This window comes from Musca autumnalis, unplaced genomic scaffold, assembly GCF_047663935.1.
Source record: "Musca autumnalis isolate F117 unplaced genomic scaffold, ASM4766393v1 scaffold_1, whole genome shotgun sequence".
Classification (NCBI taxonomy): Eukaryota; Metazoa; Arthropoda; class Insecta; order Diptera; family Muscidae; genus Musca; species Musca autumnalis.
Window position 1 is genome coordinate 143,207,153 of NW_027411644.1, and position 27,009 is coordinate 143,234,161.

The 27,009-nt window shown below is 37.4% G+C and overlaps 1 long non-coding RNA gene across 1 annotated transcript; it reads right to left on the reverse strand.

Annotated features, from left to right (window-relative positions):
• Positions 1-24,722: 24,722 nt before the first annotated feature.
• LOC141390860 (uncharacterized) lies at positions 24,723-26,762 on the reverse strand. Its single transcript, XR_012409503.1, has 4 exons — positions 26,334-26,762; positions 26,118-26,263; positions 24,835-24,895; positions 24,723-24,754 (listed from the first exon to the last, which is right to left on the reverse strand). It is a non-coding gene; the product is annotated as an uncharacterized lncRNA (long non-coding RNA).
• Between the last annotated feature and the right edge of the window lie 247 nt (positions 26,763-27,009).

Sequence of the window (27,009 nt, forward strand, 5' to 3'; positions counted from 1 at the left end):
TTCTAACCAAAGCAAAAGCAATCATCGAGACACTAATACCTTGCACAATAGTAAAGTTCTTGCTTCGCCATTTTTGAATACCCCTCCGGCTTTTACATATGTCAAAAGTCGAGAATTTGCTTCAACTTTGTCGAAATCACCATCTCCGGCTTTTACGAAGGTCAAAAGTCGAGTCTTTAGTTCGTCTTTGTCGCGCCAATGTCCCTCTCCGACTTTTACAAAGGTCAAAAGTCGAGAATCTACTTGTACATCGGACAAAAGCAAAATCAATCACCCGCTTCCTAACTCCTCCCTAGATAATAATGTGCTCCTTGGAACCGCGAGAGTGAACATAGTCCATGATGACAAACCTACTCGCCCTGCTGGATCTTGTTCCAGTAAACTAAAATCTGGTACCCCAAGAGAAGTTTGTTCTCTTAAGTTGTCGTCCCCAAAAATAACTCTAAAATATTGGAAACTAAGGTCCTGCCTAATGTCAAGGGGAAACTGTTCTCACCTCCACCCATGTCTAACTTGAAATCTCAAATTCCTAATCTGGAATTAGCAAATACGTTTGATGACAGCCCAATAGACTTGCTACTTGGTGCTGATCTCTACCCCCAAGTACTTGAAGCTGAACCGCCTAAAGTCGTTTTAGATACGTTGCTGGCCCAGAAATCTATTTTTGGGTACATCCTTACCGGTTCGGTTCCTCCCACCTGTAGTAAGTAATATAATTGACATCGACCACTGTTTTTTGAAAAATTACTCGTACTATTTCTTGCATCTAAGATCGTTTAATATCTCACCTACTAGTACTTTTGAATCGGTCACTTATTGAAGTTAATAATTTGAATTATAGCTCACTTAGGAATCTGAATTTACGTTCTTTCCTAACATATAAATCGGAACTATTCCAATTTTGTAATAAATTGCTAGACACATGGTATATCAAGGTAGGCGGAATGTATAAGTTTGATACGTTCTAACTCAACTTCCCGAGCTCAGTCGATCACGGATGGTGATTGACATCATCAGACATCTCCTCTGCACGTTCCCTCTGCGGACACCGTAGAGCGCAGATGCCAACGAGCGGTGGTTGTTGGGTTTTCTCTCATTGGAAAATGTAATTGTAGTAGTATAAATCGACTCAGATCCTGTGCGATCGCTGCAATCCTCTGCGTTCACTGGTCGATCAACCTTTGAATAGTTAACTTGTCGCGCATTAACTCTATCGTCTTCGCGTTTACTAACCGGCCTCTGTCGCCACCCCATATTATAATTGCTAATCTTTGTTGTACTAACAAGCCTGTGTCGCCACCCTAGATTACAAGGTAATGTTTGTTGTTAAGAGAAAAGAAATACACCAATAAGCCAGCTTATTATTTAACTGCTATTGTTGTTTTATTTTATATTTTTCACCCCCACTGCTCATCATTTCTATTCTGAGTTATCGAAGCCTATGGATTTCCCCTCCCTCACCTAAACAGTCGTTTTTACAAGTTGTGGTTATAACTCCGCGTTCTCCACACTTGTAACAAAACTTGTGTCGAGTTTCGTCTGGACAATAAATATACGAATGACCAAGTTGAAGACAATTGCAACACTTGATTTTGGTTTAATCAGGTGTGGTTTTATTTTGAAAGAAACGCATAACTGCAATTTTGAGGATCAAAGTCCTTACCTACTTCACAGTCCTCAGAAGTATCAACTTCGATTTTATTAACTTGTCTTGGTGGCCGATTGAGAGAAGGTGATAGAGAGTAGTTGTTCTGCGCGACGGGGACAATCCCTTTGTGTGTTAAGACCTTTTGGCTCAGAATTAAAAAGTAATAAATTGAAATTGAGATTAATATTTCTCTTTAGAATGGACATGATTCTATTATCTAAAAGAGGTTCCATTAGCTTACTATTCAGTGATAAAATTACAGAATGGAAGTCATTATAAGATTCTTTAGCGCCCTGTTTTCTAGTTTGAAGTTTTACTAAAGCGTCATCATCGTTTTCAACGGTTCCAAATTCTTTTAAAAGGGAAGATTTTAAATAGGAATAAGAAGAGTTATTGTTTCTTTGCAGGATGTTAGGTTAGGTTGAAAAGAGGAGCGAGTAATCGCCACATGCCCTGATGGACATACACATAAGCCATGAAGTAGGCCTGTTGTGCGCTCTAGACTAGGTTTTTTGAATAACGAACTCTGTTGCCTTAACAAAATCCCGTAATTGTTTCAGGTCGTCTACAATTACCTGATTAAGATCTAATATTGTGTCGTTCCCTAAAAACTGGGATCTGATGTTTGCGAAAGCGGGGCATTGGCAGAGAAAATGCTCCAATGTTTCGTCATTTTCCCCGTATGCCCTGCATACGCTGTTGTCTGCACGATTAATTTTGTGCAGCTGACCTGTAAGGACACCTGTAAGTCTACTCCACTCTGCCTTACCTAGCAGTAAAAGTTTTTAGTTATTTTCTCATTTGGGTCTCCCCATAGGATTTTTGCTGTTTTCCCTAATTCCTCTCTATTCCATAGGGATAAGTGGGATTTTTTGCCCAAGTTGTTAACGTTTAGTGGCTTTGCGTTCTCTAAAGGTAGAAACACAATGAAATACGCCGCTTTTTTCACGCTCAGTTTCATGTAAAAGATTAAAGGCCAAGTACTACCTAATTCATTTCTACGCACCGAGCCATATTGAGAATAGCTGTTGATCGAATTTATACAATCCAAGACTGTTTGTGATTTTATTGTCTTGGATGTTATTGCTTTGATTGCACATTTTCTGTCCGTAAGGACGTTTACAGTAGTTGGTCTCGTGTTGGCATTAAGCCAGCTCAGACACTCTGTAATCGCTCGGATCTCCGCTTGATGGACCGTATTGCGAACCGGCAAACGAAGAGATATTTCGGTCTCTGGTTCTTCAATAAAAAGACCCAGTCCCGTTCTCCCACCTAGCATGGAGCCGTCTGTATAACAACAGTTTCCAGTCGGCATTTGTGCTAGAGTTCCGCCGACCACGAGTCTCTGTCTGGAATTAATGCCTCGCATGAGGCAGCTACAATTGTTTCAGGTATACGGTCCGATACAATGTTATCCATTGACTCTCTATTCTTGACCCGTAGAATGTTTTGATGGTATGTTACGTGGTCCTTACTGATCCACTCGTCCTTCGCTTTAAGTCGGATAGCTGCTACAGCCACTTCATACCTTATCTGAATTTCTATTGGGTGTATATATTGAATAGTTTCTAATGCCCTCGTTGGTGCTGTCCTCATTGCGCCGCATACACTTAAACAGCACATTCGTTGGACTTTCTGTAGTATTTTAATATACACTTTTTATCCATAGATGTCCACCAGACTACTAAAGCGTATGTTAGAATAGGCCTAACTACGCTTTTATATAGCCAGTGTGTCATCTTAGGATTAAGACCTCACTTGGAGCCTATAGCCCTTCTACAGGTTGACCAACATCTATAAGCTTTGTTAGCTCTCTCTTGAATATGGCCTTTCCATTTAAGTTTCCTATCCAGGATTACTCCCAGATATTTAACTTTGTTGGAAATATTCACCCTTATTACGGTTGGCGTAGTCGTAGACGTTCAAGTGACGTAGACGTAGGCGTAGTCGTAGTAATATCCTTAAAAAATCGAATGAAATACATTCGTAATTCCCAGAACGGATTTCTCGTTTCATTATTAATTAACGATTATTAAAATACATCTTTGTGTTTATTTCAGCTCGAGTCCATATTTTGTTGCAATTCAAATATATTGGAAAATAACTATAATAATACAAACTTTACTACTTATCAGATGACAAACTTTCTATTGAAAATCTGTTAGAGTCTTAATATAACGATTCATGCAAAGCAAATTTCTTAGTTTTTTTTTAAGAGATGATTTCAAACGAATTGTTTTAAAATTAAAAAAAATATTTATTTTTTATTTTGTATGAGAAATAAATTGTCGTTGTCGTAAATGTTACGTGGCTCCAAAAAAATATCCCTACGACAACGACTACGCCAACGACGACAAAAACGTCTACGCCGAACACTTATTTTTGATTGTAAAAAATGTAGGGTTAGTTATTCTTCTCAATTTATAGTTTAAAAATTATCTATTAATAATTCTATTAATTTTTGTTACCAAAAGAAATCTTTAAAAATTTAAATTTTTGCTTTTTTGTACAAATGCATAATACCAATTAGACGTTACGACACGTCAGTTTGCAATTTTGTATACGACAACGCCAACCGTAATAAGGGTGATTTATTGGCTTCTTTAGGAAAACTGGTTCTTCAAAGTGTCCCAGTTTTGTTTTGCTAGTGAACAGACATATTTCCGTTTTTTTCCGGGTTTACATTAAGACCTCTTAGTCTAGCCCAGTTGTACGCTAGTATATAGCCAGTGTGTCATCTTAGGATTAAGACCCCACTTGGAGCCTATAGCCCTTCTACAGGTTGACCAACATCTATAAGCTTTGTTAGCTCTCTCTTGAATATGGTCTTTCCATTTAAGTTTCCTATCCAGGATTACTCCCAGATATTTAACTTTATTGGAAATATTCATCCTTATTACGGTTGGCGTAGTCGTAGACGTTCAAGTGACGTAGACGTTGTCGTAGGCGTAGTCGTAGTTATATCCTTAAAAAATCGAATGAAATACATTCGTAATTCCCAGAACGGATTTCTCGTTTCAAATATAACATTTATCTATATATTTTTTGATACGACAAATTGGTATTACGTATGGCGTTACCTTAATTACGACAAATGGGTATGACGTATGGCGTTGAAATATGAGGAGAGAGTCGTGACCGATTTTGTAAAAGACAGTATATAATAATAGAAACAAATCAATTTCAAAAAAATTTTTGGCAATGATTATTAAAATATATTGGAAAATAACTAATAAATACAAACTTTACTACTTTTATTCATTTGCATAAAATAAATTTCTTGTTTTTTATCAGATGACAAACTTTCTATTGAAAATCTGTTAGAGTCTTCATATAACAATTCATGCAATGCAAATTTCTTAGTTTTTTTTTAAGAGATGATTTCAAACGAATTGTTTTAAAATTAAAAAAATATTTATTTTTAATTTTGTATGAGAAATAAATTGTCGTTGTCGTAAATGTTACGTGGCTCCAAAAAATATCCCTACGACAACGACTACGCCAACGACGACAAAAACGTCTACGCCGAACACTTATTTTGATTGTAAAAAATGTAGGGTTAGTTATTCTTCTGAATTAATAGTTTAAAAATTATCTATTAATAATTTTATTAATTTTTGTTACCAAAAGAATTCTTTAAAAATTTAAATTTTTGCTTTTTTGTACAAATACATAATACCAATTAGACGTTACGACACGTCAGTTTGCAAGTTTGTATACGACAACGCCAACCGTAATAAGGGTGATTTATTGGCTTCTTTATGAAAACTGGTTCTTCAAAGTGTCCCAGTTTTGTTTTGCTAGTGAACAGACATATTTCCGTTTTTTCCGGGTTTACGTTAAGACCTCTTAGTATAGCCCAGTTGTACGCTAGTTTTAGGGCTGATTCAGCTCTTCTGCATAGCAAGTTTGGATTCTTACCCCTCAGAAGTATTTTAACGTCGTCTGCATAGCAGACTGGGTCAAATTCCTCATCGTTTAAAGTCCTTAATAGGCTACTTATGGTAGTGACCCATAGGAGTGGGGATAAAATCCCCCCTGCGACATACCCGGACCAACTTTGTCCTCTATTTTTACGTCAAGCAGCCCGCAGCTTATCCATCTATTCCAGTCTCTAAGGGCCCGGTTCACCTGGAATTTATCTAAGGATTCGATAAGGGTTTCGGTGCTGACGTTATTGAAAGCACCCTCGATATCAATGTATACCGCTAGTGTATACATCTTCCTGTCGAAGGTGCTCTCGATGTGGTGTATAACCTTATGTAATGCGGTTTCCACTGATCTACCTTTAACGTATGCATGTTGTTTGTATTTAAGCATATCGTTTGGAATCTTGCTCTTAATCATGGTATCGACTATTCGTTCCATGGTTTTAAGCAGGAAGGATGTTAGGCTTATCGGACGATAAGTCTTAGGAAATGCGTAACTTGCCTCCCCAGGTTTGGGGATAAATACTACCATCGTCTCCTGTCAGGCTTTAGGGGTATACGCAAATTTTAAGCATGCGTTAAAAATTCCAGATAGTGTAGTGTATTTACACAAAAGAAACTTCTTTGCTTCGAATCCAAATGCTTAATATTCTTTTATTTTGCATCAACAAACATAACTAGCTTAAAACTAACAAGTGGTTATATATCGACACCTCCAAATAATAGTATGCTAAGTCTAAAAAGTGAGTTTTGCAGGAGAAGCTCTCAAAGTTTGGAAATTTTTTTGAACTTCAGTACTATGCTAAGTCAATATTTGTTTATAACTTCTGTTCGGATTGACCGATCATTACCAAAATTTGACAGAATTTAAGTTAAAGGACGTTCGACACCTCCAAATAATAGTTTGCTAATTCTGAAAAGGGAGTTTTGCAGGACAAGCTCTTAAAGTTTGGAAATTTCGTTGACCTTCAGTACTATGCTAAGTAAATATTTGTTTATAACTTCTGTTCGGATTGACCGATCATTACCAAAATTTGACAGATTTTAAGTTAAAGGACGTTAAATATAAAAATGTAAAGAACTTGAAAACATGCTAAGTCGACTTAGCATACTATTGTTTGGAGGCGTCGATATGTATGTTTGTGTGTGTATGCATATACAAGTTACCATGTATCTTTATCACTCAGAGATAAATAGATGAGAGTGAGAGTAAATGATACTTGTAACTGCATACAATAATTAAAAGAAGAAGAAGATCACATACCGCACATTAGGATGGATCGTACTGAAATATGTATTAGGGTGGAACGAAAATACAAATACTCTATATGCTCCCCCTAAAGTTGGCAATTAAAATAAAATTGAAAAATATGAATATTTAGGTACAATATAAATTCTTTGAACGTAAATAATAAATAAATAACATTATTTTGAATTCCATATTTAGTTATTGACTTAATGATTGAATCATAAAATTATATATAATGATAAAACAATAAATGAAACAATTTTTTATAAATTGTCTTTAAAAGTGATGAGATCATATTAATAAGATATTTTAAAGGAAAATTTTAAACATTATTATTTTTTTTTTAAACAATTAGCTGAGATTTTTTTAATTTTTCTTTACAACTCTACCTCCTTCTCTTGGTCTGAGTTCTCTCCTAGGTTGTATAATCTCTTCTGGAGCATGATTTTCATTAACAACAACTGAAGAATTATCATTATTTATGTGTGTTTGAACATCAGGCTCAATGACGTGTGGATGTTGTTGTCTACGTTGTCCTCGGATCTGGTCAAGATGTAGTTTTATGACATAATTGTTGTGATTTAAAATGCAGGAATACGATTGAGGTCCTAGTTGATGTTTTATGGTTGCTTGAGTCCAACTAGGTTTGTTAGGGTTGCGATAATCACGCACCATAACTTCCTGACCTTCGCAAAACTGGATGTCACGGTTACCTTTATGATTTAAAATGTTGTGTTGTTGAGAATTCATGATTCTTTCCTTTGTTTTAGGAGGTTGAGAAGAGAAAATCGAGTTTTTAATGTTCTACCAAAGAAAATTTTTGCTGGCGACTCACCAGTGCTACAATGCACCATGTTACGGTAGTCCATTAAAAATCTGCATAAAATTTGGTCCAAATTTGAATCTTTATTTTGGTCCAAATTGGCCAAAATAGACTTTTTGAAAGTTTTAACAAAATTTTCTGCCTGTCCATTCGTAGATGGATGTCCAGGAGCAGTCAATATATGTTTAATCCCATTAAGAGATAGAAATTTTTGAAATTCATGGGAAGTAAATTGTGAACCGTTGTCACTTACAAGAGTATCAACAAGTCCATAACGAGAAACATCTCTCTCAGCTTGACAATAGTGAAATTTGTTGTCATATCCTTTGTCTTAAACACTTCAACAAATTTTAAAAACGAATCAATGATTATTAAAAAGTAAAAGTTTTTGATTGGGCCAGCAAAATCAATGTGAATTCTACTCCACACTGAATCACTAGGCATCCACGGAATTAATGTGCTTTTTTCAGGACTTGATTGAAGTTTTTGACATGAAATACAATTTGAAATCAAATGTTCAATATCTTTGTCAAGACCAGGCCACCATACATAAGATCTGGCAAGTGCTTTGGTTTTGACAATACCCAAATGAGAACGATGAAGTTCTTCCAAAATTTTTGATCTTAGGGTTTTAGGAACTACTGTCCGATATCCCCACAAAATACATCCATACTCAACTGAAAGTTGAGTATACTTTTCACGAAAAGGTGAAAGATTGTCATCATGACAATTAACTAAAGTGCCTTCTAAAACCAAATCGGCAACTTTTGACAAAATTGGGTCTCGTCTTGTTTCACGAGATACATCTTTGAAATTTAAGTTCAAGTTATTCTCTTGACTTTCAATAAAATTTATGTAAGAATTTTCAACATTTTTAGATTCAAAACTTTTCTGAGGCATTCTTGAAATACAATCTGCTTCATTTTTGACACCTTTGACATGTTCAATAGTGTAAACAAATCCTGAAAGGATTAATGCCCAGCGTTGCATCCGCGCTGAAGCCATAATAGGCAAACCTTTGTTGCTACCAAACAAACATAAAAGTGGACGATGATCCGTTCGTAAAACGAATGGATTTCCCAATAAATATTGGCGAAGTTTTGTAACACAAAACACAATCGATAAAGCTTCTTTCTCAAGAGTGCTATAATTCCGTTCACTTTTTGACAAAGCTCTTGAAACAAAAGCAATTGGTCTTAAACCGTCAGGAAATTTGTGAGATAAAATCCCAGCTACAGCATTATTTGATGCATCTGTAGTCAAAACAATTGGCAGATCAGCGTTAAAATGAACCAAAACTTGGTCTGAGGTTATAGCCTTCTTAATTTCATCATAAGACTTTTTGCATCTTTCTGACCAATCGAATTTTACATCTTTACTGAGTAAATTATAAAATGGCGACATAATTTGCGCAAAATTGTTGATAAACTTTGAATAATAGTTTGCCATACCGACAAAAGCTCTCAACTCAGAAACATTTTTGGGAATAGGAGCAGAAATCACACTCGAAATTCTTTCGTTATTCTTACGAAGCCCATTTTTATCTATATTGAATCCTAAATAGGAAATTTCAGATTGTAAAAACAATGATTTATTAACATTAAGTTTCAATCCAGAAGATTGAAGCTTCTGAAGAACCAATCTTAAAGTTCTGATATGCTCTTGCATATTCCTACCAGTGACTGTAATGTCATCCTGGTAAACAACAACATATGGAATATCCCTTAAAAGGTTTTCCATAGTTTTCTGAAAAATAGCCGCAGCTGTTTTGACACCAAAAGGTAATCTTTTTACTTTTAAAGTACCAATGTGTGTACTCCAAGCACATAACAATTGTGATTCATAATCCAAAACAAGTTGATTGTAAGCATTTGACAAATCAAGCTTCGTGAAAAGTTCACCACCCTGCAATGATGCAAAAATTTCATCAATTCTGGGTAACGGATATTTAAAATCCAACAAACATTTATTTAGGGTAACCTTGTAGTCACCACAAATTCTTAAATCGCCATTAGGCTTCAAAATTGGAACTAAAGGAGTTCCCCAATCAGAATTATCAACCGGTTCCAAAACACCGGATTTAATCAAATCTTTCAATTTGTTTTCAACCTTGCTCTTCCAAGCCAAAGGTAAAGGTCTCGGTTTACAAAAAATAGGAATTGCGTTTTCCTCAACTCTCAACGAAACTTTAGTGACATTAAACTGCCCCAACTTTTCTTCAAAAACACCAGAAAACTCGTTTTCGATTTGATTAATAATCATAGAATTTGAGTTTGAGCAATCAATTTTGTTGACTTGCAACAATTCAAAATTAAAAGAACGTAAAAACGTACGACCTAATAAAGGAGGATTCGATGAATCTACAACAACAACAACTATCGATTTTGTTTTACCTTGAAAAGTAACCGAGGCATCATACTCACCAACTAGGTTCAATTTATCACCGCTATAATCTACATATGGTACAAGGCATGGACGAAGCATCTTCTTAATATTGTTCTTCTCCAGGAACGACTTAGGCAACAACGTACACGGAGCACCTGTATCACACACAGCTTTTAACTCAATACCATCAATGATCACTGGAAGAGAATATACTCCACTAGAGTTGCACTCCGACACACTAAAAATAGAATAATTAAAAACATCATCATCATCAAAATTATTTTCATCTTCACAAACATAATTGACACTTCTCTTTTTGTTATAGCAAACAGATGCAAGATGTCCAATTTTACCACAAGAATGGCATTTACTGTCTTTGTATTTGCATGCCTGCGACTTGTGATTGCGCCAACCACAATGAGAACACACAGGCTTTCTTTCACTTTCATTTCTGTTGTCTCTGCCACCGCCAAAATTTCCTCTGCTTCCATTGCCTCTGCCGCTGCCACTTGAACCGCCTCTGTTACCGCTGCTACCACTGCTTCTATTACTACCGCCATTTGCATTTCCAAAATTTTTCTTCATCAATCTCTGCTTATTTACATAGTTCACTGAACTCTGCTCAGCCTCTGCTGCCCTTGACACACTTTTCGTCTCCATAATCATGGCTTTTCGCAACGCCATTTGCATTGTTAGCTTTTCATCCTCTTCACATAACCGCTCAAAAATGAAATTTGGCAAGCCCATCACAAATTGGTTTAAAACAAAGGCTTCCAAATGATCGCCAAATTTGCAATTAAGCGCCAACGACTTCACTCTGGCGTACCACTCTGCTACCGATTCACTTTCAGCCTTAGTTGAAACATGGAACTTTTTCCTCTCGCTGAACACAATTGTTGGTGGTGTGTACTGTGTGTCCAAAATTTCGCACAAATCTTCATATTTCTTGGACACCGGACTCTCGGGACTACACAAACTATGCAACACTTTGTATGCCACTGCACCAACTGATTTCAATAAGATCGATTTCTTCACATTGTCATCCGTACAATTGATCTCACAAAAATGGATTTCCAGACGTTCTTTCCACACACACCAAGATTCCACACTCGGGTTAAACTCAGACACATTAGAAGTCTGGAACACAGCAATCTGGCTGGCATTGAAACTATGGTTGCCTTCACCTTCCATCTTATTCTGCATTCACTTTAGTTTTTATTCGCTTTATTTTATTTTCAGCAAAAACTTTTAATTTTTCACAGCGTTTAATTTGTTTTCAATTTGTGTTTAAATTGATTTGTAACTTTGTTTGGTTTGTTTCTGTTACTTTTAATTATATGTATGTACATATATTAATGTTCTTTTTAGGTTATTGAACCACACAAAATATGTTATTGTTGTTGTTTTAATTTTTCTCCTCGTCGCCAAATTGTAGTGTATTTACACAAAAGAAACTTCTTTGCTTCGAATCCAAATGCTTAATATTCTTTTATTTTGCATCAACAAACATAACTAGCTTAAAACTAACAAGTGGTTATATATGTATGTTTGTGTGTGTATGCATATACAAGTTACCATGTATCTTTATCACTCAGAGATAAATAGATGAGAGTGAGAGTAAATGATACTTGTAACTGCATACAGTAATTAAAAGAAGAAGAAGATCACATACCGCACATTAGGATGGATCGTACTGAAATATGTATTAGGGTGGAACGAAAATACAAATACTCTATAGATAGTTTGGACGCAAAGTAGTCCATCTCTTTCTGGAGTAAGGACGGAAATATCTCATCCGGTCCCGCTGCTTTGAAAGGTTTGAAACTCTTGATGGCATCCTTTACCATCGCTTCATCAATTGTTGGTGCTTCCTCTGTAACATATTCCTTAACTACTGGCACCTCTGCGTGCACTGCAGTGCTCGGCGGGAAATGTGTATTCATCAAAAGCCCCAGTGTGTCCCCGATTGTTTCCATCTTATTTCCCATATCATTCACCATAATCTCGGTTTGTGTATGGGTTTTCGATAGAAACTTTTTTATTTTTGATACATCACTTCCGCTGTCTACCTGTTCACAGAAGATTTTCCAGGAATTGCGCTTTGCTGCTCTAGTAATTTTGTTGTATTCTTTAAGTTTTGTGTGATAGTTGTGACAGAATACAGCTAATTTTTTACGTCGAGCTCTTTTGTAAAGCCTTCGGAACTCTTTGCCTTTGATACGAATTTCAACTGTCATCCAGGAGTTTTCGTAGGCAGATTTCCTCTCTCGAAGTGGACAACTTTCTTCGAATGACTTTACTAAGACCTCCTTTATAATGTTGACATTTCTGTCTATATCTTCCGTGCTTAGGCATTCATAGCTATCGTGTCTTAGCCTTTCTTTTATTAGTTTTCCAAATTTTATCGATTTGGTTTTGGATTTATTTCGGAAACTTATGGGGTTCGGCGGTGGCCGTGTTAGTCCAATTCTGCGCATCGTTTATAAGATTTTCGGAACATATTGTTATATCTAATACCTCTTCCCTAATCTTGTTAACAAAGGTGGCTTTATTTCCTATGTTAAGGGTTATTAGGTCGTTAGTATTCAAGAAATCTTAAAGGGCTTGGCCCCTTTTGTTAGTATTAGTACTACCCCACGCAATGTGGTGTGAGTTAGCATCGCTACCTACTAGTACTTCGTTACCTGTTTGTTTTGCTTTCCTCACCAACCGCTTCATCTCCGAAGTAGGTGGTAGTGTCAGCGAGACGAACAGTAAATATACTAACGCAAGGTACATATTGCCATTCCTCAGCTTCAGCACAGTTGCGTCCGATGTTGAAAACTCTGGAGAGAAGAGAAAACATACGTTTTTGTTATATATTATACAGGTTCTCGGTCGAGACCCAGTATTTGCATGAAACATTTGGTAGTTTATATGGTTTAGTCCAGAGACCTTGTTCTGAATATTCCAAGGTTCCTGGATCAAGCCAATATGGATTTAACCTGCATTAATTTGCCCCATCAGGGCCATGGTTGCCGTCTCGCTCTGATGGAGGTTTATCTGAATGACCGATTACCGCCTTTCCTGCTTTGAAGCGGACAGCGTTGGAGATGTAGAAAGCCCCGCCCTTAGTCTTTGTCAGACTGGCCATTAAGAGATGGTCAATTCCGACCACAAGGAGAGTTCCATCCTCCTGCTCCTCCCTGTGGAAGACCTCCCATCTTTTCACGTCCAAGTCCTTGTTTTGGCGACCAAAGACTTCGAGCATGCATTCCGTCTCGAACTTGCTATCCCAACCACTGACGAATACAGAAGTCTTTGTTAGTTTAATACTGCTGATAATATACTCGAGGGCGGAAAATTGGTACACCAACATGTCCCCTTTGACCCCGCTGCTGATAATTTGAATTGGATCACCTCCATTCATTTTGTGGTCCAATATTTTATCGTTGACCATTTCCTCAATTGCTGGAAGATGGTCTTGGGTAGCTTTCCGGAACCTCTATTGGTATCGATCACTGCATAGCAGAGTTCGTCCCTGTAACGTTTCTTGGCTACCTTGGCGTAATATGGCGGCTCTGTACCAGTTTCCGCAGCCCTCTTCCTCTTCTGCCGGATCCGGGATTTCTTCCCAGAATCTCCAGACTTCACGTTCGAGCTGACTTTGTGACCCTTTGCCAAAGGATTCTCGGAACAGTCTCCTTTGCGTGGTTCTTGACGCGGTGCACTCGAAACGTTTGGGGATGTGGAGCTCTTTTTCTCCTTTGTCGGCTTTACAGTGTTCTGCTCTTCGGGGGGATCTGATCCTCTTCGCCACTTCCGAAGAAGTGGAGCGAGTGTTCATTATCCCTTTGGGAGCATCCTGTGATATAGCCTTTTTGCTTGCCCGTTGCTTCCTGGACTTGCGTCGTTGATCCCCAGACAGCTGTTTCTTGTATGTTGTGAGCTTTGCAATGCTGTCGCTCACTTCGTCTCTTCGTGGACCTTCCTCCTCAGGGGAACACCCCCATAGTCAGTTTTTTGTCCGCGGGGAAAATAATTCTGTGCAGGAACTCATAATACCATTGTTCTGCTTTATCAGTTAAGAATATTTCAAAATTCGACATTAGATGTTAATCAGAACAATCATTGCGTTTTCTTAGCGTATCTAATTTAAACAAAAAATCACACGGATTACCCACATCATTATATGAAATTTTCCATTTTTCCAACTCAATCATATATTTGGTAGATCTGACGTTGACTTGAATATTCCGATCAGGTGATACTGTTCCCAATTGTTGAGATGGATTTGGAGACACGGAAATGTTATTGTTTGTGTTCTGGCTAAGACCTGATAAGGTTCCTCTTATGGCGGATAATTCGGATCTAAAGTCCTGTATTGACTGTTGTACTGCTGCAAGCAAATCTTGATGAACGTTGTTGGGATTAGAATCACCTCTATTTTCAGAATTTGAAGCCATGTTTTGATTTTCTTCAAATCCGTACAATGTTGTAGAACTTTGAAAACAGAGAACTTTGAAAACTATCATCGTCTGGATGACGGATTGTGAGCTTTTGGGTCAATAGTATCAGTTTTCTGTCTAACCGATAAAGTATCTACTCCTAACGAATCGCTTCCGGAATTTTCGAATCTGTTTAAGGACAAGTCCTCTAGAATAAAAAAATAAATGCGTCTTACACAATTAGTTTCTCCGATGTTTAACGTACCTAATGTCTGTGGATTATGTTTTCTAACGATGCACTATTTGTTTTCTAACGATGAACTATTTGGCGTATTTAATCATCTACCTCTACCTCTGGATTGATTTGAAGATGGTGTACTTGCTCGAGAAGTACCACTTCGTAGTTCCATTACAATTCGAACGAGGAAGATAATAAAATGCGTGTTGCTTCTTGGTAATCGATTTAAGTATAATGAAAAAATGTGCAGGTGGTTGAAAAAAAGTATTATCATGAGTTTCTTAAATTCATAAAAGTTTGTTTTTTCGTATTTATTAATATGGGTATGTCAAAAATCAAAATCCGGTTAATGTCAGATCAAAAAGAGGTAAGAAGGGGCCTGTTCTAAAATATGTCTCTATCAACTTTTCTCAAAGTTGTCATGGACATTATTTTGAACAAAACACATTGAACATTGTGTCATTTCCTAAATACATAAAACAGAAGCGTATTGTGTCGAAAGTTAAACATTTTCTGATCCTTTTGAATACTTACAAAACTGGTTGGTAACCTAGAGGAATCACATAGTCCCACTATTTTTAAATCTCCTCTCATTAGTCGCAATATGACTCATTCGGGCATGTTTTGGGATTCACCGTGTATCCATTTCACAGCACACATGCACTTCATCTGTGAAAGCAATTGATGTTCTGTATTTCACGTGTAAAGAGCTTTCATATTTCACGAAAGAACTTTTGAAAGCTTTATTACAGCTTTCAAACTTTAACATTAACAATGAAAAAATAGCTGTCTGTGTTGGCGCATCAACGAAAACACATGCGTGTGTGGGTATGTACGCTTTGTCCGTTTGATTGTTTACGAAACAGACGTAAACAAAGAAACGAACTTCTACAATAGCGCGTACATTTTGAATTTGGTACTTTACGAAAAAATACATTATTAAATCATATTGTGTAAAGAAAATTAAATATTTTTTAAATACTCATAGAAAACACATTAAATTTCAGTCCTATGCAGTTATTGGTAGAAATTTGCAATTAGTTTCTTTAAAAAATAAGGATTTACTCAGCTCTCGCCATCAAAATTACAGTGTGAGGAATATACCCCAATTAGGTGTAAAGTGTGTTGCAGAACAGTTTTAGGTGTGTTCGATAAACGTGAGGTGCAGAGGTGAATGCCAGAACATGCCCGATTAATTCATTGAGCACAGACTGATCAATGAAAAGAAATTAGTCACTCAACTTTGCCCGTTGCACATATCTATTGTAGAGTTGTGCCAAAGGAACTATATGGAACTATCTAGTTCACTTCGCAGTTCCAATGGCCCACATTTTTTCTTTGAACAAACTACTTACTATCACACGTTATATTTCATGATGTTACTCATACGTTTTGGAACTAGTACAAGGAACTATATTACCCAACTCTAATCTATTGCAAGGATATCTTAATGTTGTTGAATTAAAAGAACTGACTCAAAGAATGTCACATAACAAAGTTCAGAAAGATGTAAACAAAAGAATGTGATTTAGACGATCCTATTCTTCACAGGAAAAATCCTTCCGCACATCTGTAAAAATAATTTATTTTGTTTCAATCTTATCTCATGTCATATAAATTAAAAATTTGCCACACAGGTTAAAAAAAATCCCTTTTAGTACTTGACTTTGGCGTCAGCCAACAATATAGCCTCACGTTGGTGGAAATATTCGCTTGTTTTTTTTTTTCATTGGGCGCCATCTATGTTAGGAGCTTGTAATTACAGGGAATGAACTAATAGATATTTTAACGACAATCTAAAGTAAATTGCATGATTCTTATTTTTCTGTCGGCTAGCTCTGCCGTGGTAAGTTTACTATGAGCCGATTATCGACTCCTAACAATAGTTCTTTCATGCCAATATTAAAACCACACATTTCTAAATCATGAAAACAAAAAAAACTTGTGTTTTGGCATAAGTTATATAGCAAATGGGTGCCACCGTGGTGCAATGGTATGCTTGCACGCAGAAGGTCGTGGGTTCGATTCCCCGGCCAGGCAACATCAAAAATTTTCAACGGTGGCAAAATACCCCTCAGTAATGTTGGCGACATTTCCTGAGTATTTCAGCCTTGAAAAACTTCTCCACAAGTGGTGTCTTAAGACACGCCGTTCGGACTCGGCGATAAACAGTAGGTCCCCATATCATTGAGCTAAATATGAATCGGGGTGCACTCATTGATATGAGAGAAGTCTCGCTTGTCCTGTATGGGATGTTGTGGAAAAATGTTTTTTTTTATGTTATATAGCAAATAAAATTACTGGTGCCTGATGTATTTGATACGGGAAGGCACTTCTCCCACCCTGTTTACACGCCTATGGTAAAATGAGCACTCACTTTATCTGATCTGACATGTACCTTCATTTACCGGTGAAATAAATAGAAATTCATTTTAATGTTGCTATAAAGTTTATTAAACATAGTGGAAAAGAGAGAAAATTTTGGCACTATGTACAATAAACACAAGGGAGTATTTATAAGAAAATTATATAATTAGTTTCTCTTAACTATTAGTATCAATGTATGCTAATTTTAGAGAGTAAGTTCTTGTGCAATCTTTCACTTACTTACTTACTTTACTTAGCTGGCCCATTACAGAACATTTGTTCCATAGACCGAACTAAGAAAAGATCTCCAATTCTCTCTGTTTTTCGCTTCGCTTTTGGGACTACCGCGCCTTTTCATTTCTTCATCCACTTGTATGCTCCATCGAAGCTTAGGCCTCCCGATTCTGCGTGCACCGCCATGTGGCATGTATTCATACGTCTTTTTAGCGGGTTCATCATCGTTCATTCTTATGATATGGCCTAGCCAACGCAATCGTTGCATCTCGATACGTTTAACTATATTCATGTCTTTGTATATCTTATATAGCTTGTGGTTCACACGACGTCGATATTCACCGTCAACGCAAATCGGCCCGTAGATCTTTCGAAGAATTTTCCTCTCAAACACATCAAGCACTGCCTTATCTGCTTGTGCAAGTACCCATGCTTCGGAGCCATACATTAGCACGGGCAGTATCAGCGTTTTGTATAGTGTTATTTTTGTTTGACGATATGTGGCTTTGTTTTTAAATTGCTTATTTAAACCATAGTAACATCTGTTGGCCAATACAATTCTTCTTATTTCACACCTGATGTTGTTTGTTGTATTTATGGCAGAGTCAAGGTAGACGAAGTCTTTAACTACCTCAAAATTATAGGTACCAACTTCCACAGTTGGTCCGAGCTCTATGGACGCTTTGCGCGTCGACACCATCAATTTGGTCTTTTCGAGGTATACCGCCAGACCCACGTTCGCAGATTATCCTTCGACTAAAGGTATCAGTTACTTTCTTTACTGATCGTCCTATGATGTTGTGGGGTGCGCCTCTTAAGGGTTAACTTATCCTAAATAAGAAGAAGAATACATGATTGATAACATTGATCATCTAACAAAACAGCTGTTTGTATAACAGTCAATAATACTGACTTAAGGGGGGAAGTAAACGAAAACAAAGAGAGAAAGGAAAATATGAGTTGACATGATTAGATCTTCCTTACAAAAAAAGACAGGAAGATCTCCCCTTTTTGAATTTACCTCTGAGGAAGATTGGACGTGTGGCTTCAACCAACCAGCAAGAGAAATAATCAGACAGTTTTCTTTTTTTGCGACGAAAAACTTTATTTAAATCTGGATACAAGAACAAACAAAAACAAAACAACACAAAACACAAAGTTATTTAAGCAAAATTTTAAGCCTAAAAATGAATTCAAGAAAAATTAAAATTAAAGGCTAAAAGAAGAGAAATTTAAAATGAATTGAAACAAGATTAAAAACACTTGAATGCTAAAAGAAAAGAAAAACATATAAATACTTAAACCTAAACTAAACCAGTTATAAAACTAAACGCATCTAAAAACTAAACCATTCTGAAAAAAACTAAATACATCCTGAAGTTATACTGCGGGAAGCCACACCATCGCCCGTTCAATCCAACGAGGGAGGAGCAGTATTAGGCATGTCCAGCCCGGCGTGTCAATGGTATCATTCCCAATAGACCTCACAGTGAAACTTCGGACAGATCGACGAACGACAGCGATATGATTAAATTCCGTTGTTTGCATAAAAAAAGATAAGAAATAAGTGAAGGGGGTAAACAAAGGTATTAGTGCTTAATTTTACTCACCTCGTATTGGTGTGCAGGTACTCTGAACTGAGCTCAATCCAGGGTTAGGTTTCTGCTAATTTTTAATTTTGTCGCCCTAATGAAAGGCGGTGTTTAGGTGAGGGAGGGGAAATCCATAGGTTTCTTCGATAACTCAGGATTACCGTATGTTGAGCAGTGGAGGGAGAAAAGAAAAGAGAAATAAAAACAACCAGTATCAATTCTTAATATAAATATGATTGCTGTTTATTGGTAGATGATTTCTTTTCTTACAACAAAGATTACCTTTTGTAATCGGGGATAGTGGCGACAGAGGCCTATTAGTAATAACGCGTAGACGTTATTCTTCGACAAGTGCTAGATGACAAGTGAACGCAGAGGTTCTGAGTGATCGCAGAGGATCTCATGTCATATACTAATACAATTACAATTATTCCAGTGAGAGCAAAGTGTAACAAGGCGAGCAAACCGACAACAACCGATGCCCAGCGGCGATCCGCACACTACGGTATCCGCAGAGGGAATTGTAGAGGAGATGCCAGTGCGCCAATCAGCATCCGTGATTGATCGAGCAGGGGAAGTTGTGGGACAAAGTATCTAACTTATACATTGCCGCCCACCTTGATGCACGTAAGCGTGGATCAAAAAATTAAAGCTAGGAATAATTACGATAAAGATTAATAATATTATACAAATATGTCAGTAATAAGATTCATGAACGTAAATTCAGATTCCCAAGTGGGCTATAGTTCAAATTAGCGATTTCTATAAACGAATAATTAAGAAATGATCGAGTCCGATATTCGCTCTATTCAAGAATATGGAGACGAGTCACTGAACAATTAAATTTAAGTTTTCAAGTTATAACAACAATTAACTATAGTGGTCGATTTCAACGTAACGTACGAGATTACGAACTAGAGGCGAGAGGAACCAAACCGGTGAGGAGGTATCCAAAAATAGACTTTTGGGAAGCTACGAATTCAAAACTATCTTTGGCCGTTCACAAAAGCAAACTATTATCTACGGAGGAGTTTGGTGTTGTCCGAAGACCGATCCAACAAACGAAGTTCTCGACTTTTGACATCAGTAAAAGCCGGAGAGGAGGTTGAACTCGACAAAGAGGGACTAAATACTCGACTTTTGATCTTGGAAAAAGCCGGAGAGGTATTCGAGCGCGACAAAGAAGGGCTAAATACTTGGCTTTTGACCTTCGTAAAAGCCGGAGATGCGTGTGATCTCGACAATGAAGAAGTGAATGCTCGACTTTTGACTTTGGTAAAAGCCGGAGTGGATTTCGTCAGAGTTGAAGCTAATACTCGACTTTTGACATATGTAAAAGCCGGAGGGGAATTCACAGATGGCGAAGCATGAACTTTACTATTGCTCAAGGTATCAGTGCCTGTATGACTGCTTTGGCGTCTGTTAGGAGAGCGGGTCGACATAGTACACTTAGACTCTCGACTTTTGACATTTGTAAAAGCCGGAAAAGTGCAGGGCAATGTAGAAATGCCTGGAGGGTGTCGGGGCTTCGACAAAACACAACTGTGATCTCGACTCTTGACTTCAGTAAGAGACGGAGACAGTTTTGATGTGGTCGGAGCAATAACTCTTCTAACTTGTGGTCGGTGGAGAAGGCTATGGTGCCGTTGTTTGCACAAGTTGCAACTATATTTGCGCTGGCAAGATTTAACTGCATGACCACGAGATAAGCAATTAAGGCAGCACTTATACTTTTTAACAATCAAGAATTTGTCCTCAAAAGAAAGTTTAACAAATTGGGGGCAGAGACGAAGGACGTGGCTCTGGGTAGGACAAATTGGGCAATTGCTCCTCAAGAAATTTGTGGATCGAGGGGGTGATACATCGTAAGATTTATGTACCGACAACAATTTATTAGAGGAACTAGATGAAATCACATTTTTAGGTGACACAAATTTTGTGGACTGATTTTCATACATGCTTTGAATACACAACAGTGTTTGTATCCTCTCTGTGAGGAAGGCATCTAAGTCTTTCCAAGAAGGCAAAGACGATTTGTTTTTGATGCTTTGCTCCCACAGAGTCAAAGTTAATTTAGGCAAATGCTGCAAACAAATATACACAATTATTGGATCCCAATGATCCGTGACGACGTCATAGGCGGTCATTGCAGCTAGAGAACTATTGATACCGCGCTGAAGAATTTTCAAACCAGAACTAGTTTCTTTATTAAGAGATGGGAGAGCAAACAATTGTTTTAAGTGGCTATTCACCAGAATGCGCTTATTGTCGTACGTATCCGACAATGCTTTCCACGCTAAGGGGAAACTACAATTGGTGAGTGGAAATCTCGAAACGATTTCGCGAGCCTCACCGGAGGTTTTCTGCAACAAATAGCAAAGGCGCTCAACGTCTGACAGACGCGAATTTTCAACGAAAATGGTGGTGAATAAATCCCTAAACGTGGGCCATGACATAAATCCACCTGCAAAAACATCAATGTCGATAGGAGGCAAAGGCAGATAATGGGTATCGACAGTTGACTTGGAGTGGTTTGCAATAGGGGCAGCAGAACAATTTGTGGTGGTGGTGATTTGAGGAGGTGAAGGACAGACATGTGAAGCATCAACCTGCAAAGGGATAGACTCCCTCAATAGCAAACCCGATGAAGACTGTTCAGAATAAAAGGTGATGTCGTCAGTCTGGGTACTACACGTTGTGGTAGAGGAAGTTTCTGTTGGGACAATTACACCAAGAGGAGTAGACTGCACAGAAACAGGGGCCAAAGACTCGCAAGAAAGCAAACTGGGAGATGATGTTTCCTTTGAAACGAACAACAATTCATTTGGTGGAGGTGGTGAGATTGCAGGAGCTACAGCAGGTGAAGGAGTTTCACTACCAAGAGTTTTAAGGCGCTCAAGATGCCGACTAATTGTGCTAATGCACCGAAGGTAAGCAATGTAGGATGTGGCGTACTTTTCCTCAACGACATCAATACCATCAGTCTGTGCAGTCTCGGATGTCGTGAGGCAGTTTTTGCACTCCTCGTAAGTGCAATGAACTTTGTTCCACAATTTTTGAAGCTCAGAATTGTGGATTTCTAGAGAATGTATGTTATATTTGGTTTCACTTTTCTGTTCAAAGGAAGCCACACGTTTCAAAACTATGTCTGAAGCTCTAATAAACCGAGTAAGCGGGGTGACAGACATTTTGTAAGTTAAATCTGCAATTGAATTTGCAACAAACAACAAAGAGAGGTGAAGAAATGAAATTCAAGTTGAAGAACAAATGGCTATAGCTCACAGGAAATTAGAAATTCCCACACAAAACCTCCAAAATTGTAAGGGTGTAATTATATTTGAAATTAAAGTAGGGCGAAAAAAGAGAAAATTTGAAGAAACTTCCTCAACAAAAACTACTTTAATTTGGCCAAAAAATGCAAAAAAAATTCAAATATACAAGAATGTATATGGTGCTACCAAGTGTATGGTGTACAGCAAGGTGAGTTATACCACTGGTAAGGTGTATTTGTCCAAAATTCAACGACAAATAAGCTATTTGTCTGAAAAAGTAATGTTTGCCCAATAAATCAGCGCAGATAAAATAATTTGTCAGAAATATATCTTATTTGGTTGACACGTTGGTGCAAGTATGCCAAAAGTAGGGTGTATTTGTTCAAAAATACCGAAACCCCTACGAAGAGTCGAACAATTTTCCAAAAAGTTTAACGAATATTGCCAAAAACAATATAAAAATGTCGAAAAACAATTATTTTTCACGTATGTTCTCTGCTAGTAATATTTGCAATAAATGCCGAGTGTAGGGTGAATTTGTCCAAAAATTCCAAAAACCCTACTGCCAATTAATTATATTTTTAAAAATTATCGAAAAATAATTTTCAAAATTAATTATTAAAAAAAACTTTTTGTGCTTTTGCCCCACTGTACTATTTGTACTATCTTACACCACTGTGCTGCGACATCAACGAATATAGCATAAAGAGGACTCGACAACACAAGTGACGCTAGCAGAGAAATGGCTGTGTGTGAACAGCGAAACTCCCACTGAACAGCAGACGTTGCAAACGACCAAGCAAGGGAGTGCAGAGGATCAGCAGAGTTTTTTAAGGGACGCTTAAAAAGGCGGGAAAGTTGTTGGTAGAATTACCATGTAATTTCTCAAATTAGAATAAATACCTGACCGACAAAGGTAGGAGAATAGAAAAACGAATGTGTTTGGTTGGGGATCTATACAACAAAGAAATCAAATTCAGTGAGAATTTGGATAGTGCGTTGTTATTGTAAATTTGGCTGTGCAAATTTTCAAAGGGTTTTATGTAAACCGAGGGGGAATAACAACGCCAAATATTTTTGGATGGAGAGGATCGTACCAACAACTAATACCAAACGACAATGTGCAATGTGTGTTGTTGTTAAATTTGCCAATTCAAATTTTCAAGAAAAGGTCTTCGTTAGAAAAGAACCTTGGGGAATAGCAACAATACAAATAAATTTTAAATGATCAGCACTCAGACAGATAAGTGTAATGAGAGTTAAATCAGTGCGTGTAATAATTTAACAACAAAGAATTCGAGAGCGAATGGAAGTTGACGATGTTGTTATTGCAAATATTATAAAATATATTTGCAAGTTCTCAGTTAAAATGAGAATAGCCACAATTAATATTTTACGAAGTAACAACACCGAATGCTCCGTACGATCAACGCGACGTTGGGTGATCAGTACAACGACAAAGTATTTCCAAATTTAGCAACAACTAAGATGTTTTGTAGTGGGCAAAGCAAGTATTAAGACAAGAAGTGCTAATATGAGTCGACCAATATGAACTTGTTAATTTTTTAACAACAATAAAGGGCGATTGGAAGTATTGTGTTCGTTGTATGGTGAGAACTAATAACTTCGAGCAAATCGAACAAGAATAACAACAACACGAATAGTGATTTGTATGATCAACGCGACGTTGGATGATCAGTACAACAACGATTTCAACAACTTGTGTGGACTGTATTGTATGGTGGGGGAATGAAGGCAACGAATTTAATGCACTCGCGTAGGGAGATTGAAATTCGACCAATGATTTATTTTTATATTAATTCTCAAACGGAAAATGAACCGAAAAATACTAACACTCGCGGTAGCTCACTTTTTATGGAAATCTGAGTTTACGTACCTGGTGTTAGTATGGTGATTTGTTGATGTAATAATATCAATGATATGTGGAGTGAGATGATCCAATGATTTCTCCGTGCAAAGCAACCACAAAACTTTCAATTCTCGTTCAAGAGAGGGGGAACAACGACAAAGCTGACTTCAATCCGGTTCGATTGGACCAAATGTTTAGGTGAGGGAGGGGAAATCCATAGGTTTCTTCGATAACTCAGGATTACCGTATGTTGAGCAGTGGAGGGAGAAAAGAAAAGAGAAATAAAAACAACCAGTATCAATTCTTAATATAAATATGATTGCTGTTTATTGGTAGATGATTTCTTTTCTTACAACAAAGATTACCTTTTGTAATCGGGGATAGTGGCGACAGAGGCCTATTAGTAATAACGCGTAGACGTTATTCTTCGACAAGTGCTAGATGACAAGTGAACGCAGAGGTTCTGAGTGATCGCAGAGGATCTCATGTCATATACTAATACAATTACAATTATTCCAGTGAGAGCAAAGTGTAACAAGGCGAGCAAACCGACAACAACCGATGCCCAGCGGCGATCCGCACACTACGGTATCCGCAGAGGGAATTGTAGAGGAGATGCCAGTGCGCCAATCAGCATCCGTGATTGATCGAGCAGGGGAAGTTGTGGGACAAAGTATCTAACTTATACAGGCGGCCTCTCGTCCTTTTGTTTGTCCTTTCCTGAGAAGATAAAAAAAATCAATAATATATACTTCGGAATATAATTATAAAACGAAAACTTTAAACTTAGACGTACTTACCTACTCATTGGGAGGAACCTACAGATGCGGCCTTCAATATTCCGGCACATAATATAGCAACCTGAAATAAAAGGAAGATCAAAATTTGAGTTATCGTGATCATCTTTAATCATCAATTTTTTTCTGTTTTTCTCATTAATTGCATCCAATAAGTAGACTTATATTTCAATAACGAGAATTAATATGTATGATTTCCCTTGAATTTTTGCTATTTTACTCGTATGTTCAGTTTTTTTTTTTGAATGATTTCATGTGTATCAAAATGGAAATTAATAAACATGTATCTTTTTGAATTGACAATGGTGCCAATGTCTTCGGCTTAAAGCCCTATTAAAAAGGTGGTGGGAATGAGGTAAACAAGGTGAGTAAAGGGTCAAACCTGGGACACGGAAACAAGAAGTGTCATGGCGAGAGGTGATCTCGGTGGGTGGGCTAAATCTCCTGGTTGGTCAGCCGCCAGGAGAGCTGTTTCAGTAGGTTACACTAGTCCAAGGTGAGTTCAGCTGTTAAGTTCTAGTTGATGTTAAGCATTTTTTTTTTTTTTGACATATTTCAGGTTTCCATTTACCTTTCCCTTTCTTAGTAAAAGACCGGTATGATTTTTTTTTTCTCTTTTGTCAACCGAAACGTCTGAGAGTGGCAAGAACCACCCCCTAATCCGACGAGTCAAAGCCGCGCTAAACGCCTGCATACCGGCAACGTCACTCGAAGACATTGCGATTTATCGCTCATATTCCAACATCGGTTGTTACAAATGGCGCCCAACGTGGGGCCCGAAATATGTCTAGTAGTTTTAATAGTTTTAGGAATAGATAGCTTTTTCTCGGTCATCTTCAGTAAGTCCCGTCTAGGTTATTTAAGAGTCCCTGACGCGTTGCTATAGTGGAGGTCCGGGAAAGTGTCATCTGTTCTAGTTTTAGTCAATATGATTGGGTTATCTTTCACTAGTGTCTTAGTTGTTAGGGTTAGATCGTATAGCATCTAATCGTACTAGTCGTTAGGAAACCTTTCATCTTGCATTTCAGTTTACTCTTTTTAGTCTAGTGTTTGATAGCCAATACCAACATTTACCTGTTCTCCAAGTTTAGCCATCCTCATTCGTGGAGACCCATATAATTGAGCCATAGCGAGCTTGTAATTGTGCTGCTGCTCGGATGGGAATGGTGAAGATTGGGAGTTTTGCAAGTGTTGGCAAATTCCCCTTAGGGAGGAATTTCAGCCTTTAAGTTGTAGTGTAAATAGTCAAAATGAGTGGCTGGTTTTAAGTGTAAACGCTGACTTACCTAAGATTTCCATCGGTCCTGCGACAATCGTGGCTTCCGAACATGGGTCGTAGTTGTCATGGAATATCTATAGGGAGGTCAGTACCAGTTGTTCATTCCATTGTACAATCATTCATTTTAAGTTTTAGCTCGAACTCACCATATACCTTTAAGAAATAGATATAAGATAGGTTATGAAGTTTTTCTATTGAAACAGCATGTTTGACCTTTGCTTACCTTAGTTTATCCTGTAATTCCACCACCTGACTTATACATATAATACATCTATTTCATTCCGAGTTTCATATTGGGAAGCAGATTCCAGTTTATGCATTGTTTGAGTGCCTGTGAAGGTGAAGAAGTGTTGTGAAGATTGAATAATATTGATAATTTTGAAGTTATATCACGTTATTTTATTTTATAGTTTTTTTAAGTTTTTTTATTTTATTTTGATTTTTACTAAATTGTGCAACTTGGAAAGTGTAGCGGAGTTTGATTGGTGCTGAATTATTTTGAGTTTGAAGCTACATTTGAATTGGATTTTGAGAAAGTTGTGCAAGTTGAACGCTATTCTTTCATGGAATTGGTGTATCGTATGTTTTGAATGGATATATTGATGATTGTTGAATTAACATTGGATAAGTAATTCTATTAATTGCCATTGAAGGCTTTAGTTTTATTCTTTTAGATTTATAAATAAATTAGACAAGTGCCCTGATTTTTAGTGCGTCTGTGTACTCGATTGTTTGTAAGGAAAGAGTAAATAGTAGGTTAGATAGCAATATGCCTAGCACCAGATCAACAGAGAGGGATTCGACAGGCAGACCTATCCTAGGGCAGAATAGGATAATTACCGTGACCACAGCAGGCAACAATTTGCCCCCTGCGCCCATTTATGTTGCTACTACAGCCC